Source organism: Populus trichocarpa, chromosome 10 (genome assembly GCF_000002775.5).
Source record: "Populus trichocarpa isolate Nisqually-1 chromosome 10, P.trichocarpa_v4.1, whole genome shotgun sequence".
Taxonomy (NCBI): domain Eukaryota; kingdom Viridiplantae; phylum Streptophyta; class Magnoliopsida; order Malpighiales; family Salicaceae; genus Populus; species Populus trichocarpa.
Genome location: NC_037294.2, coordinates 3,002,254 through 3,020,067, shown reverse-complemented (window position 1 = coordinate 3,020,067; position 17,814 = coordinate 3,002,254).

The following is a 17,814-nucleotide window of genomic DNA, read 5'->3' as shown; positions in this document are numbered from 1 at the left end:
TGGCAGTTCAAATTTAAACCATTTATTCAAAATTAGTGATGAGATTAGGATTGATGTATTCTTTTATATCTTACATTTTCGAGTCATGGGCCAATTCATCTTGTATATTATCATTTGTAGAATAGAAAAAATTTGAATTTTTTTTTTCTTCAAATATTTTATTGGTGTTTTTAAATTATTTTTATTTTTATATGTTGATGTGAAAAATAATTTTTTTAAAAAATAAAAAATATTATTTTAATACATTTCTAAATAAAAAATATTTTAAAAATAACCATAACTACACTTATAAACAGCTCTAAAATTCAATTGCAATGTTATCATTTATGTAAATATCTAAAACACGTTAAGATTTTAATCAAATGCATCGTTACACCACTATTCTTTTGAAGGCTATTATATGCAATCTAAAAAAAACCAACTTCACATGTCTATGTATACAATACAAGGATTAAAAGGATATATAAATCAATTGGAAGCTATAAGAAATATTTATTCAATTTCATTGGTCAAATTAGGTGCAGTTGAAATCTAACTTGATTTTACTAGGATTGGTAAGGGATTCACCGGATATATTGTCAAACTTGAATTCTAACTTGATAGGCCTTGTTTGTTTGCTGAAAAGTAATTTTTTTTTGAAAAGTGAATTCTTGAAAAGTAAATTATTTTTTGATGTTTGGTAGTGTCATGAAAAATAAGTTGGGAAACATTTTTCAGTGTTCGGTTATATCATAGAAAATGAGCCGGAAAATAACTTATTATGTTTTTTTTTTCAAGTTTATTTAAAGAATGAGGAACAAATCTTACAAATTAAAAAAGTTAAATGAGAATGAAATTGAAAAAAAAATAATTTCAAAAAATTTTCTCAAATAAAATAAAAAAATCAAAATAACGGATACCAACAAATCTGACAGATAAAAAAGTTGAAAGATAATGAAATTAAAAAAATAATTATGATTTTATAAATTATTTCAAATAAAATAAATAGCAATCAAAAGAATGAGGACCAAATCTGATAGATAAAAAATTTCAATTAAAAAAAAATTAGAGAATAGTAAATAACAATAAAAAAATAAGGATCAAAGTTGATATAAAAAAAATTAAATCAAATTATAAGGGATGTAATTGAAAAAAAAAAGATTCAAAACAAAATATATAGCAATCAAAAGTTTGAGGACGAAATTTAATATAATCAATAAATAACATGACATTTCTAAATTTTTCACAACTTTTGGAAAATGTTTTTCATCCAAAATAAAAGGAAAACACTTTCCTGAAAACCAAACCAAATTTTTCTTTGATTGGAAAGTGTTTTTCGTTGACCAACTTTTTTAATGACAAACAAACACAGGAAAGTTTGGAAAGTGGTTTCTAGAAAACCATTTTTCATGAAACAAACGGGGTCTTATTATTACGTTTATTTTTCTTTTCGTATGCATGTATAATTTATTATATATGGATTTGTATGTTGGATTTTATTTTAAGGTTTTATTTATAAATTTTATTATATGGTGATATGGTTCATGGATGAGATTTTTAATTTTTTAATTTCATGATTTAATGTTTTAGAATTTGATCTTTAATATTGATTTTTTTTTTCTGTAAAAAAAAAACTCAAATTAAGTCACTTTTATTGGATAAACAAAACTCTCCATGTAACTCGATAGAATTAGATAAGGTGTAAGAGTGTATAGTGATTATAATATACTAGATCGGGTGTAAGTATATTAAAACCCATCATTCGAATAATATACCTCATTTTTGCTTTCAGTTGTGAGAAGCATATGTTTATCACTTGCTCTTCTTCATCGCTAGAGCTACATTCTGAATCATCACTCAATGTAGCTTTCATTGCTTTCTGGTGATGATGATTCTTCTTTTTGTTTTGAAGAAATGAACAATCTACCTTGACGTGTCCTTTGTTGTTGCATTCAAAACATCTTGGAAGTTCCTTGCTTGAATCTTTTCTATTCTTATTTTTCTTGAAATTTAAGAATCTTTGTTTTTTTCTTAGGAAGTTTTGGAATGTTGGGTTTCCCGAATATCATATACGCAACATAAACTATGAAACAAAATTATTTGGGAGTCCTTAGGATCCCGTTAGATAGATAGATATATAGTTGTTTAAGAATTTATTATCTGAAGATCTGATCTTCTTTGACTTTGAATAATTCCTTAAAGGCTGGGTTGTTATAAACCACAATTCGGCCTCCAACGATAATCTACATGAACCACCCGTGAGAAATATTCTAAATCCCTATTTAGAAGATAGGGGTTCCTATGCCTAGAGTGTTACTTCTAATTTTGTGTTTACATAGTTTTTTCAGTTAACCGACAACCATACTAAATAAGAAGCATAACTTACTATTTATAGAAAAATCTAAAAACTCTATAAATTGATAAAATATCAATTTTTCCCTTGAATAATATCCATATTTAATTCATGATAATTTTAGAAATTAACTCAATCAAGTCTTTACTTGATTTTTTAAGGTTTAGAAATATAATATCTGTATTAATCATATTCTAGTCCTTAATTTCTAAAATATATTTTAATCAAGTCATACTTAATTAAATCACCTTGTTTAATTTTTGACTAATGATTCTTATTATGTGTGACCTATTAAGTTCCTAATATGTTGGCTCAAATATAAATTATAATTCTAATTAAATACAATTCAATAAATTAAAAATTTTAATTTATTATTAATTCAACAATTGATTAATTTATATTTAAAGATTAAGTGCATCGTCTAGCAATGTGTCATAATCCTCAAAATATTAGAAAAGTCATTAGTGGTTTGACTTAACCTTCAAGTGACCAATTTCTCAATGTAATTAATATCCTTTCATCAATAATATTTTGATTTAACATTAAAGCATGAAGTATGTCTGCCATGTTAAATCATGTATGCTCTCTACATAATAATCATTGATCGTTTGAATATTATTTAAAATTCTTTTCAAATTCATTCTACCTTAGCCAAGGATTTCTCAATCAATACTATCTGAGAACAAAAGAAACATTTTTCCTAATTCACTTAGGGTGATGAATCCTCTCTTGATCACTCAAGTACCTTCATATAGTTCATGTTACACTCAATATCTGCTCTTTCATTATCTCTATTAAGATAACATGTAATGAGATCAAAGCATAACATTCTCTGTATAAGATAACTTAATGATCTCAAGTCTAAATATCACTTACACAACTGTCACGTGAGCTTTTTCATAGACAAAGATGATCTCTCCATATGAAATTCTCATGAGGGTCAGTTCAATGTACATGTTTTATGACAAGTACCAACATATTAGTTCTAGGTATCTTTTATACATCAGTTTATGAGAACAATTGTTTTCTTTTATAAAGAAAAGAAAAAAATATGTACTGATCTTTACGGCTTTAATGAATGTCCAATATTTAAGAGAGCATCGACTATGAACATTTCATTAACAATGCTTTGATGCAATAAGAATGTCGTAATTATAACAACTTTTATAATTTTCTTTGCAAAATATTTTTGTCTTATGGACTTTATCTTTACTCTAGATTCATTAATCTAATATTATATGAATATTAAAGATAAATTAAGCATTTATTAATAATATATATATATATATAATAATAATAATGTTACATGTAGCTAACTTAATAGTTACATAGCATATTACATTAACACGGAATTGTCTTGTGATTAGTGCAATATCCCTCTCAATTTCTTTATCATTATCATCACCATCATCAATATGGTGTATGATTTTGAATGCCAAAATCTTCTTTGGATTTACTTTTCGTTATCGTTCATCCATGGCGATTTCATGTCTCATCAAGGAATCGATGAGCTTTTTCAATGGAAGTTTTGTGAGATCCTTGACTTCTCGAATTGTTGTCATTTTAACTTACCTAAATCTTTGGCAATGACCTGAGAATTTTTCTTATGATATCGACATTAACTTATTACAATCCCTAATTACTCATTATATATGCTTGACTACTTTACATCTAAATATTTAATATTGTCAAAATGCTCTAATTTTTCTTAGAAAAATCCTATATGAGAAGTTTCATGTGATACGAGTCACGGAAGCTATTACCTTCTCATTTACTTATCTTAAAAGTTATAAATACGACATTCCAAAAACAGAATTATTAATGCAGACCTTGGTTTTGGAGACTAAAAGTTATGATAAGGATTATAGTTGTTAAATTTGATATGATAGGTTGATTACTTGATTTAAAAACTTGATGACTCCAAAACTCAATTCAAGTCGAGTTTAAAGTTATATTGGTTAAGTTAACTCAATTAAATTATGCAATTTATTGGGATCAAATATTGACTTCAATAAAAAAAAACTGAGATTAGAATCCCAACCTTGGTATCTTTTTGTTTTTGTTTTAAAAGCTTTGTTAATTAATCACATATATGATACAATTACATGTTAATACTGTATATAGTGTTTCAAGTAAGAGAAAAATATTGAAAATACAAGTGATTTATGGGTTATGAACCCTAGATCTATCCTTCCCCACATACCTTTTGAAGGTTTGAATGTGATTTCACTTTCTCATATAGTTTCAGAAATCACACTTTATATATCGCGTCAATACCATATTCAAATTTTAATAAAAATATTAAAATATCATTGGATCTTTTTTTTACCTTTTTTTTTCCTCCCCCTGTATTCTCCTCATCTCCCCCCTCCCCCCCGGCAATCAAAAACCTTAAAGCATCAAGAACCAAATCTTCATGAGCTTGTCTATCCATTACTTGAATCTTTTTTGTTTTCAAGAGTTTTTGATTCACCACCCTAAAGTATCCTAGCAAAGCCACCACACTAAATCCAAGTATAAACTCTATCACCTATAAATACCACAAGCTTGACTTCCTCGTAACTCTTCCTTTCCTCAATAATGGAACCATGATGGAGAAATGACCATGATCTTGAGAATAACATTTATTAAGGTCTTATTTGTTTGCTGAAAAGTATTTTTTATTTGTAAAGTGATTTCCTGAAAAGTAAATTATTTTACGATGTTTGGTAGCGTAATGAAAAATGAGTCAAAATATATTTTTCAGTATTTGGTCATGCTATGAAAAATAAGCTGAAAAATAATTTATTAATATTTTTTTTCCAAGTTTATCTAACATATATAGAATATTAAATGTAACTATTTGACAATTTACAAGAAAAGAATAAGATATAAAAAATGTAATGGTAGAAGTTATTTTTATTATATCATATATTTATATATAGCTTATTTTTACAAAATATAACCATACATGTAATATAAATATTTTAAATATAATATTATAGACATATAACCAATTTTTGGTGTTTGGAGAACATTGAAAACAAATTTATTTTCTATGATATTATAATCTCATAACATAATTTATATGATTTTAAAATGTATGATTATTGTATAATATAACATGTTTTGTATTCGAATGTATTTTCTAGCAATATTATCTAAATTAAATTATTATATGCATTAATATATCAAATTAATATACTTTTATATTGTATATTAATATATCTTAATTTATTATTTCCTATATAAGTATATTAGTAATTTATCATTTTCTAATAATATTAAACTTTAAATTAATATATATATATATATATATATATAATAAAATATTATACCATTTTAGTTTTTGAGTCCTTCATGGAAAGTATTTTTCAATCTTTTAAACTGGAAAACACTTTATTCCTTCAAAAGCTCATGTTTTTCTTTAATGACAAAGTGAATTTTGTTAACTAGTTTCCCACAATGTAGGCAAAACATTAGAAAGTCAGGAAAGTGTTTTTCAGAAAAAACCATAATTATTAAACCCGGCCCGGGGGTTGACCCAGCCAAGGGGCCGGGTCCCGGGTTTCATGGGTCAACTCGGGTCAACTCAGGTCAACCCGGATTAACCCAGAAAAATTAAAAACAAATTAAAGTTTTAATATTTCATATGAAAAAAATCCATGTAAATATAGATTATACATATTATGAAGTTTAAAAGAATATTTTAAAAAGTTTTTTATCCTACATTAAAAAGATATTATGTTAAGCTTTTAAGTTAAAGTATTTAAACTAAAAAAGTTTTTTATTCCACATTGAAAAAACATAACTTTTTTCTTGGAAACATAGAGTATATATACTAATGGGTTTCAAATCCCACATTGAAAAAACATAACTTTTTTCATGGGAACATAGAGTATATATATGAAAGGGTTTCAAATCCCACATTGAAAAGATAATATATTATCCTTTTAAGTTGAAGTATTTAAACCAAAAGGTTTTTTTATCCCACATTGAAAAAACATGATTTTTTTCTTGGGAACATAGAGTATATTTACTAATGGGTTTCAAATCCCACATTGAAAAAACATGGTTTTTTTCATGGGAACATAGAGTATATATATGAAAGGGCTTCAAATCCCACATTGAAAAGATACCATATTATCCTTTTAAGTTGAAGTATTTAAACCAAAAGGTTTTTTTATCCCACATTGAAAAAACATGGTTTTTTTCATGGGAACATAGTGTATATATATGAAAGGGTTTCAAATCCCACATTGAAAAGATACTATGTTATCCTTTTAAGTTGAAATATTTAAACCAAAAGGTTTTTATCCCACATTGAAAAAACATGGTTTTTTTCATGGGAACATAGAGTATATATACTAATGGGTTTCAAATCCCACATTTAAAAAAAAAAAAAAACTGGGTCTCGTCCAGGTTCGCCCGGGTCACCTGGGTTCCGAGTCGACCCGCCGGGTCGCCCGAGTTTGGCAGGGCTGTTGCCACAGCCGGTATTTTATTAAACTCGGACCGGTCCAGCCACCGGGTCGACCAGCCGGGCCAGGCCGGGTTTAATAATAGTGGAAAAAACCACTTTTCAACAAACAAATTAGTATTTTTTTGACCCTTGTATAAGCCTCTATGTTGAATCATAGTATTTTTTTTTAATCATAATCAATCAATTAGTTCAACCCGTTGATCAACGAGATGACCCACAATCCAGTGCAAGTCTAATTGCTGTATTAAAGATATCTTAATTATTAAACGCATTTGAGATTTAGTCATGTAACTAGTAATGGAAATGCATTAAGTTGGGTCAAGTCTTAACTTTTGTTTTGTATGATGCAAAATTGAGTTTAATTTAATCCATGTCAAGGGGATATGTGACTAGGAAATGTTTTATTTATATTTATTTTCTTATTCATTTATAATAAAGTTGTTTTTATGTATTAAGCTAATAATGTATAAAAAGGCTAAATAATATTATTTAATTACATGTGTTAAAGGAGGATGTTAGGCATAAAGCAATGACATACCCGCAAAGAGTAAGGAGACATGTGTTAAGGTAGATGCACAATAACACCAGAATCAATAAAAATCATAAGGTAAGAAATGAAAACTCGCCAAATGGTCCATATAGTTCACATCAATAACATTAATTGATGCAAACTTGTAAGATAACAATCTTGAAACTCACAACAAAATAGATAAACAATCCAAGAAAATTAAAATTCAAGTTTAGACACAACTTTGACATAGAGATAACCTTGTATCTAAAAACAAAAAGTATTGGAAAAGAATTTGGACCCATTGTTTATAGCAAAACAAGAATCAAAGGAAAAAAATGACTTAAAAGTATAAACTACGATTAGGTAATTTAGTAGTGAGGCAAGGCTCACCATTCTTGAATGATGTAATCAGTAGTGTAGGTCGATCAAAAAGACAAGCTAAAAAATCAGCTCACTTAAATAACAAAAAATACACTATCATACAACTACAAACTTGAAACTAATAATTCCTCACAAAAATATTGATGCAATCCTATATTGAAAACACATAATAGATTCAATGTTAACATATCAATGCAATGGGCATAACAAATAACATCTCAGATATACTAGATAAACAAAGAGGTATTATACAACAACAATAATGTATTTTTAAGTTGCTTATTCTGATATGAAAACTAGAAAGATGTGAATGCATAAAGTAACAATCCAAACTATACATGAGGTGATTACATGTAATGGATGGTGTAGGCGGTAACAAAACGATGCAAGGGAAACAAAATAGTTAAGCACACTACCAAATTTAATAGTTTTATCGACATAAATTTATGTCGGTATTTACACTAGTAGTCCGTTAGTAAATATGTTACTGATGGAAACAATTAGTCGGAAAAACCTTGTAAATAATTTATGGATTATCGGTGAGTACGTCAATAATAAACATATTAATGGATTTACAGACGAATAAAGCATGCTAAAAAAATTATACTTGTTTTATTCTGTCGATATATCCATAAGTAACTATAACATATCACCGATAGAATACCATCTGTAATTTCATTGGGGTGGTAACAATATCAGTGATATTTATAGTAATTTTTTTCCAACTCTCAGGAATATATCGACAAAATAGTTTTGTCGGTAAACCCCATCAATAATAGTTGCATTTGTAGTAATTATTTTTTAAAATAACGATATGTTAAGTAGTATACTTACTAAATAAAAGGTCTCAATTTATTGCAGTTAAATAACACATAATTATGTACTTGTCTGAATTTTATTTCTGATAAATATCTTCTCCTCACAATATTTTTTGGTACGAGTCATCCAGGATGGGAGAATATTGACAAGTTCTCACTTAAAGGCACTTTCCCACCATCGTCATACCTTGAAACGCGGTTGATTCTTGTTCTCAACTGAGGCTCAAAATAGTATAAGATAAATGTTGAGATATCTTCAACAATATAGGCCTCGTATATCGAAGCCTCAACATGTGCCTTGTTTTTACTTTTCTCTTAAGGTTGAACAAGTACCTGCATGGAATTAAATGAATGTTTTAAAATATGCAAAGAAAGACAATAAAATTTTAATTACGATGCATGTGTAAACTCTAACATCTTGAATGAATACATCCATCTATATTGGATTAAACCTCAAACTTTTGCCTCAAACGGTAAATGTATGGGTAGATGTTTCATTGAGTCGAAAAACGATGGAGGGAATATCATCTCATGTTTGTATATTGTTCGGACGATATTCATTTCAAGCCTCTCTATGTGTTGTATTTGCAACTTGTTGGAGTATATATCTCTAAAGAAGTGACTAATCTCCATGAGTGCATCCAGTATCCCCTTTCACAATAAATCCCAGTAAGCTAATGGAATGAGTGTTTGCATAAACACGTGGCAACCATGATTTTTCATTCCATACAATTTGCAATCCTCTAAATTCACCAATCTTAATATGTTTGAGGTATCACCAGGAAAACACAAACTTTTATTTTAATTGCGATGATGTTTGACCCTTTTATTATTATTATTATTATTATTATTATTATCCTTGAAAAATGATAATAATAATAAAAAAAAATAATGATGAAAAAAAATAAAAAAAATAAATGAAGAATGAATTAAAATTTGGGTTAAGGGCAACATGAGTGGAAATTTTAGAATTTAACTAAACTTTGGATTAGTTTTATTAACCAAATTAAGAACTTAATTGAAGAATTGATAAGTTTGGGACTTAATTGAACTTGAAATTAGTTTAATTAATGAAATCAGGGGCTTAATTAAAAAATATCAAAGTTTAGGTCTAATTTTGGTTAAAATTGCAAGAAATTAAAATTCAAGGACCAATTTGTAAATGGCGCTGAGATGTAGGGGTCCAATTAAAGTTTATCCATTGGCTTGTTTGCAAAGCTTTTAAAACATCAAGGACCAACATGTCTTACCGGGCAATCGCACTATTGTGATAAAAAATGGAGGTTGAAATCGAAGAGAGAAAATATCTACTAAGCAAACATCTTTCAAAGAAGGAATTGACTACTGAAGTTGCCCTCCTAACAAACTGACCAGAAACGGACGCCCCACGATCCCCATTACTCCTGCAATAACAGCGGTCGCTCGCCTCATTATTTAGAGGTGACCGCATGGCATTCTCTGGCTCTATAAAAAGCCATGGAAAGGCCATGCACACGGGTGGGAAAACTGGGGAGAGAACCTAGAACACAAAGGGGAACAGGCAAATACAGGAGGGACTGAGGAAGAAAAACAGAGGAAATTCCAAGAAACAAAGAGGACCAGAGGGGAAGAGGGACCGAGAGAGGGGGACCAAAAACACAAATAAAAAAAACCAGGGGAGGGAGGAGAAACAGAACCAGGGAAGGCAAACAAGCCTAACATAGAGACGAAAACGAGAAAACACAGAGGAGGGAGCTTCCATTCAACGAGCAGCACCTCGTGCCTTTATCACCATCATCTTCTTCCTGAGCGAAAAAAAAACCAGTAGAGAGAGAAGCAAACAAGACATGAACAAGGGACAGAAGAAGACCGGAAGAAAACCCAGAAAAAAAGGTTAAGAGACAGACATGAAACGAGGAGGGAGAAGACATCGTCCTGCCAGAGCTAACCAGTCGTCACCATCGTCTTCGTTTTTACCCCGCAGCTGCACCAGGTAAGCTCTCATTTTCCCTCACCTTTTGTATTTCAATTCACTAGCTGTGCATACAAATATAATTCACTTGTAATTGTAAAAAAAAAAAAAAAAAAAAAAATATAATTCACTTGTCACTATGCACTTGTAATTTTAATTACTCTTGTATTGTGCTGAGTGTGTGTGCGTGTTGCTTGACCAGCCGGGTCATTGGCTTATGCTAATGACTCGTTTAGGCCTGTTGGGTCCAGCCCAGTCACACGGGCTAAGCTGGACCCAATCCAAAAAAAATTATAAAACAAAATAAAATAAATTAAAATAAAAAAAAAGCTTGGTTGGGCCTCAGGCCCACCCAGCTCAATCCCTTTTATTTTATTCTTTTTTGTTTTGATATTTGGCCAAACGAATTTTTTTTATATAAAAAATTCAAAAATATTTTGTGGACCCTTTTGAATTTATTTGTAAGTGTCTCACATTTTTTTTTAAGTATTTCACTATGTAATTTATCTGTGAATTTTTACTGTGAAATACAAATTCGGTGTACAATACTTTTTTTAAAAAATATATATATATATATACATGCATAGATTTAAATTTATTTTATTGGTTTATTCACTGACGCCAGAGTCAGGAACACCATTCATATTTTTTTTACGTAATATTTAACAACACTGACGTCAGAGTAAGGAATATTACAAGCAATCTATCATAACATACACTAACAAACTTTTAGCAATTTAAGACAAAATCATCAATGCAGCCTGCCACAGGCAGGACGTTTAAAGGGTGATAATATCTTCTCTTTTACTTAACTAGTCTCATACCATAGAATCTCTGTTGACCAGTTAGGGTTTCTAGTGACCATAATACTAAGTGACGACTCCTTAAACAATACCTTCTCCCCAAAAGAATAAGATGCCAGAAATATGTTCTTTCCATTTGAATTTTTAAGGCCGCCGCGATGTCGGGTGTGACAACCGTGTTGAAAATATTCTTAAACATGTTCTTTACTATGTGCATGACATTAAAGTTATGACGGATTGGTCTTCCAATAAAAAAGCTCCAAGAAAATATTTCGCTTTACCCAATTATGGGTTAAACCAAAATTAAAAAACTTTTACTTACTGGATTGAAAACCAAACACAATGTCACCATACTCCAACATCACGTTATACAATTCTTTACCTGAAAGAAACGGCGGTGCAACATTCCTTTTAACTATGCTAACAAATAAGTCCTTTTTGTTCTTTCTAAACCTGTGATCCGTCAGCAAGAACTGCCAGTGACAGTAAAAAAAAGACTTTTTACTACTGTTTGTTAGTGTGAATGACTTGTTATTTTCCATACAGTATAGACATGTTAATTTTCCATACAGCATAGACATGCTAGTTTTCCATGCATGCTTTAACTAAAAATCATTTCATAAACTGGAAAATCATTGATAGTCCACATCAAAGCTGTCTTCATCAGAAAATTTTATTTCCTTAATACATCATAAGTCAAAGCCTCGGATGTCATCTATATTTCGACCTAGACTATTAGGACTAGGCATGACCGTAGATAAAAACATAAACTCCGGCCTTATACACATCTTTGGTGGCAAGTTGTAAACTGTGAGTATTACCGGTCAACAAGAATATGGAGAAACAAATGACCTGATTGAATTAAATCCGTTTGTACATAACCTAAAACACACGTTCTTTATCTCCATTGAAAATTAAGGATACACACTGTTAAAATGTGTCCAGGCTTCACCATCGAAAGGGTGCACCATCACTCTATCCACCACATCATGTGATTGGTGTCATGTCATGTGCCCAGCAATCTTTAGTGACATAAATAACCTTTGCAGTCTAGGTAAGTTTGGAAGTATCTAAGTTTTCTATGTGCGACAAAAGACCTTCCCCTACTAGTCATAAGTTTATAACAAGAATGCCCATATGTTCTGAACTCGATCAACTCTGAATTTTTAAGGTAGTACAACATGTATAAATTTGGACACATGTCAATTTTTTAGTATCCTAGACCAAGAAGTTTCATCATGGACTTAGTAGCATAGAAGTTCTCTTTCAACTGATTCCCTTCAGGTAAAATGTTTCTTGTCCAATCAACAATTTTGTCATAACCAACCTTACTCAACCCATGATCCGACTTAATGTTGAACACATGTGCAACGACCAATAATTTACTGTGATTTATGCAACAATCTCATAGTGGTTCGTTAAAATCTTTTAAAAGATCAAATAACCTAGTCGCGTCTGTATTAGGTTCTTCATCTATGATTATATATTAATCGAAATGATTCTGATTCATTCTCATCGCATCCATAATCATATTCCTATAAGGATCACTATTTTCATCTACAACTTCATGCATGTTGTTAAAACTAGAAGTAGACCCAACCATTTTTTCTACCAAGGTATCGTGAGGAAAATATGGTTTTCTGTGTGCATAACAACACAAGTATTTCTCCATGAATTTCTTTTATAGAAGATGCATCGTTACAACATTTGGATCGTGAAACTTTTTATTTTTACACCTCTTGTATAAACATCTAATACCACCTCCTCTAATATTTCTCGGATTAGATAGTGTTAATTAATAAAACCCTAAACCTCATTACAATAATCCACCATCTGCAACTATTTGGATGAATCTCTCTATACATCCATAAACGATCATCGATTACTTATATCAAACCTATATAAAATAATGATGACAACATGTATTCATTAAATACATTAACTAAATAATTTGAAAACAATATTGATTTAACTCAAACTTATTCAATCTATTTCAATAATAATCTTAATTCATTATCAATTATCTACATAAATTCAAATTTCTACACATTTACCAAAAATTTCAATTCGGTAATAAAATTAACAAAAGATAAAAGAAACCTGTTAAATAAGTCATTATTTATTTTATCACAAAACACTTAAGTTAGAAATTCAACATAAGTTTCATCAATTTACAAATAAATTCAATTTTACAAAATCTAAAACAAAACCTAACATATACAAATCATAAATCTATACAACAAATTTGTATGAGAAAAAACTATAAAACAAGTAATCACCCAAACAAAATACATATGCTGTAACATCCCCTACTTGGAGATAAAAACAACACTCTTATGTCAACCGAAAACAGAGAAATATATATATATATATATATATATATATATATATATATATATATATATATATATATATATATATATATGGTTTTCATATTAGAATTTACCGAAATTTCGACGGAGTCCCCCTATACCAGAAGGTCCCACGTTATTGATATGTAGCATGTTTACACTTCTAATAATTCGCATTTCATAACTTAAATCTCGACCCAATCATCTTGGGTTTCAATTTCCACAATATTCTCAGACCTATTACCCACGATATTCATGATATACATTATATAACAAAATATCATCATGGATGAAAATAAAAGTAAATACTTAGACATGAAAAATGGTTACATGAACTACAAAGATTAAGTTCATTCAATCAAGTTTAAACATTAATTATACAAATTAAGTTATACAAACATTTTCATGTTTACAAAATATAAGGGTATACCCTTTATAACTTAAATTACAAGAAAGGAAATATAAGTTAGGATCTACTCCTGCCGTGCATGTGATGTTCCTGAAACAAAATACATATTATTGAAAGGTGACTATCACATAAAAAGAAATAACAACATGAATCAAGCAATTTTAAAAGGGTAACATGCATTCATATATTGTTCCCTTCTCCTTTCTGGTTTTCATTAGAATCTCTTCCTTATTCAAACTATTAATAATCGTTCCCTCTTTCACTATTAACCTCCATTCCAGGTTTTATAAGATCAAACATGATTATCTTCGTTTAACCCATTTCTGATACCCCTTTCACTGGTATCATCATCACCATCCCATAGGAGCAGGGGATCCCCTTACCCGGGATCCTAACATACACTGAATGTATGCTAACCGAAACATGGAGATCCCCTTACCCGGGATCCTAACATACACTGAATGTATGCTAGCCGAAAACATGGTGATCCCCTTACCCGGGATTCTAACATACACTGAATGTATGCTAGTCAAAACAAGGCGATCCCCTTACCCGGGATCCTAACATACACTAAATATATGCTAGTTTACGCCTCAAATCACACTTCTCATATTTCATTTGTTAGTGATAATTTCATCACTTAGCAATTCACACAACAACCTTTCCCATTGAGTACACATACATTCAGTAATTCACATTTCATATTAGTAATATATATTAAAAACATGGAATTTACGTAGAAGGTAAATGTGTGATTCACCTACCTGCAATAGAAGCTCTACTCGTGCTCCCCTGCTGCTGTTGTTGCACCACGCCTGTGGTCCCTCCTGTAAATCACAGGTTTATCTCATAAATTTTCCTCATTCAAGGATATGTTTTATAATAACCATATCAACAACCAATAAGTCTTTCTTTCAGTCATTTCTTAGTACTTTATGTTTTTCTCATTTCACTCATTATTATTGTCGTTCTTTGTCCAATACTAGTTATCATTCCTTTCTTTATATTTGGACCGTCACTGTCCAACTGTTACTGTCCGTTTTTGAACTGTTACTGTCTGATCTCTCCTCAGATTTTTAACTATATCTGGAGTTATAGAACTCCTATTCAAGCCAAATTTATGTCGTTGGAAAGATAAGACATGAGGATACAAGTACTATGATTTGAGGAGAACCCAGTTCTGCCTCTAAGATAGTCAAAATCGCAAATCAACAAACACTTGGACTGTTACTGTCCAACTGTTACTGTTCGTTTTTGAACTGTTACTGTCTGACCTCTCCTCAAATGTTTAACTATATCTGGAGTTATAGAACTCCGATTCAAGAAAACTTTATGTCGTTGGAAAGATAAGACATGAGGCTACAAGTTCTATGATTTGAGAAGAACCTATTTCTGCCTCTAATATAGTCAAAATCGCTCATCAACAAACACTTGGACTGTTACTGTCCGTTTTTTGAACTGTTACTGTCTGACCTCTCCTCAGATTTTTAACTATATCTGAAGTTATAGAACTCCAATTCAAGCAACATTTATGTCGTTGGAAAGATAAGACATGAGGCTACAAGTTCTATGATTTGAGGAGAACCTAGTTCTGCCTCTAAGATAGCCAAAATCACAAATCAACAAGCACTTGGACTGTTACTGTCCAACTGTTACTGTCTGACCTCTCCTCAGATTTTTAACTATATCTAGAGTTATAGAACTCCGATTCAGGCAAAATTTATGTCGTTAGAAAGATAAGACAAGAGGCTACAAGTTCTATGATTTGAGGAGAACCCAGTTCTGCCTCTAACATAGTCAAAATTGCAAATCAACGAACATTTGGACTGTTACTGTCCGTTTTTGAACTGTTACTGTCTGACCTCTCCTAATATTTTTAACTATATCTGGAGTTATAGAACTCCGATTCAAGAAACATTTATGTCGTTGGAAAGATAAGACATGAGGCTACAAGTTCTATGATTTGAGGAGAACCCAGTTCTACCTCTAAGATAGTCAAAATCACTCATCAACGAACACTTGGACTGCTACTGTCCAACTATTACTGTCTGTTTTTGAACTATTACTGTCTGACCTCTCCTTAGATTTTTAACTATATCTGGAGTTATAGAACTCAAATCTATAATTTAACATCCAGGTATCAATTCATAATCGACTTTAAAACAACTCATAAGACCATGTTTAGAATATCTTACCCGATACGAATCAAGGTCTCGATCCCTCCTTTTCTTTCTAATGACAGTCGACCCTCCCCTCTTCTCTTCTTGTTCAATTTTTTTCTTGTTAATCCCTTGCCTACCAGTGTTTATTTTTACCTATAACCCTAAATCTTGGATGGGTTCTTGAAATTTGGTGTCTGTCTCTTGATCTGTAAAAATAGATACCAAAATTCCCTCTCTTCTTTCTTCACGATAGTTCCAGATCTGTTTTTTTTTTTGTAAGAAGAGTGGTATTTATGCTCTATAATTATTCTTATTTGCATTTAGACCCCATTTTCTTTAAATGTATTCGTTTTGCCCCCACTTCTTTTTAGTTTAGTTTATTTTCTTTAATTTAATACAACCTTGATTATCTCGGGATTTACATTCTCCCCTCCTAATAACAAAATTTCATCCTCAAAATTTAAGTTACGTACCTATGTCGGAGAATAAGTGTGGAAACTTCTCCTTCATCTCAGATTCTCTTTCCCATGTTTCTTCTTCTTTTCGAGAGCTTTTCCATAATACTCTCACCAAGGGAACTCTCTTATTCCTCAACAACTTCTCATCTTGATCTAAGATCTTAACAGGCTTAGTTTTCATGGTTAAATCCCCTTTAATCTTCAAAGGAACCGGTGGCAATACCTTTGAGGGGTCTATCTTAGCCTTTCACAACAATGACACATGGAACACATTGTGAATCTTATCCAAATATATAGGCAATTCTAATTGATAAGCAACGAGCCCGATTCTTTTCTTAATCTCAAAAGGGCCAATATATCTCGGGGCTAATTTCCCTTTTACTCCAAATCGAATGATGCCTTTCCAATGAGCCACCTTCAAAAATACTTTATCCCCCACTTGGAATTCCAACGGCCTTCTTCGGCGATCTGCGTAACTTTTTTGTCTATCCTGGGCTTCCTTCATCCTCTCTTTGATCACCCTCACCTTGTCAGTTGTCAGTTGCACCATTTCAGGTCCCAAAAGCTTCCTTTCTCCTACTTCCTCCCAACAAATTAGGGTACGACATTTCCTCTCATACAATGCTTTATATGGAGCCATAACAATAGCAGTTTGGTGGCTATTATTATAAGTAAACTCCACCAAGGGCAGAAGATCCTCCCAATTCCCTCTAAACACCAGCACACAGGACCTCAGGAGATCCTCCAGAGTTTGAATGGTCCTTTCAGATTGACCATTCGTTTGAGGATGAAATGCCGTGCTCAGATTCAACTTTGTCCCCATTGCCTGTTGTAAGCTAGGCCACAACCTCGATGTGAACCTTGGATCCCGATCCAATATAATTGAAACTGGCACTCCATGAAGTCTGATTACTTCATTTACATATAATTTTGCCAGTTTATCCACCGAATTAGTCATCTTCATAGGCAAAAACAAAGGAGATTTCGTTAGTCGACCACGACCACCCATATGGCATCATTCCCCTTCTTTCCCCTGGGTAATCCTGTCATAAAATCCATAGAAATATCCTCCCATTTTCATTCCGGAATTGATAATGACTGTAATTCCCCTGCAGGTTTCTGGTGTTCTATCTTTACTTGTTGACAGATCCCACAGTTTGATACAAATTCTGTTAT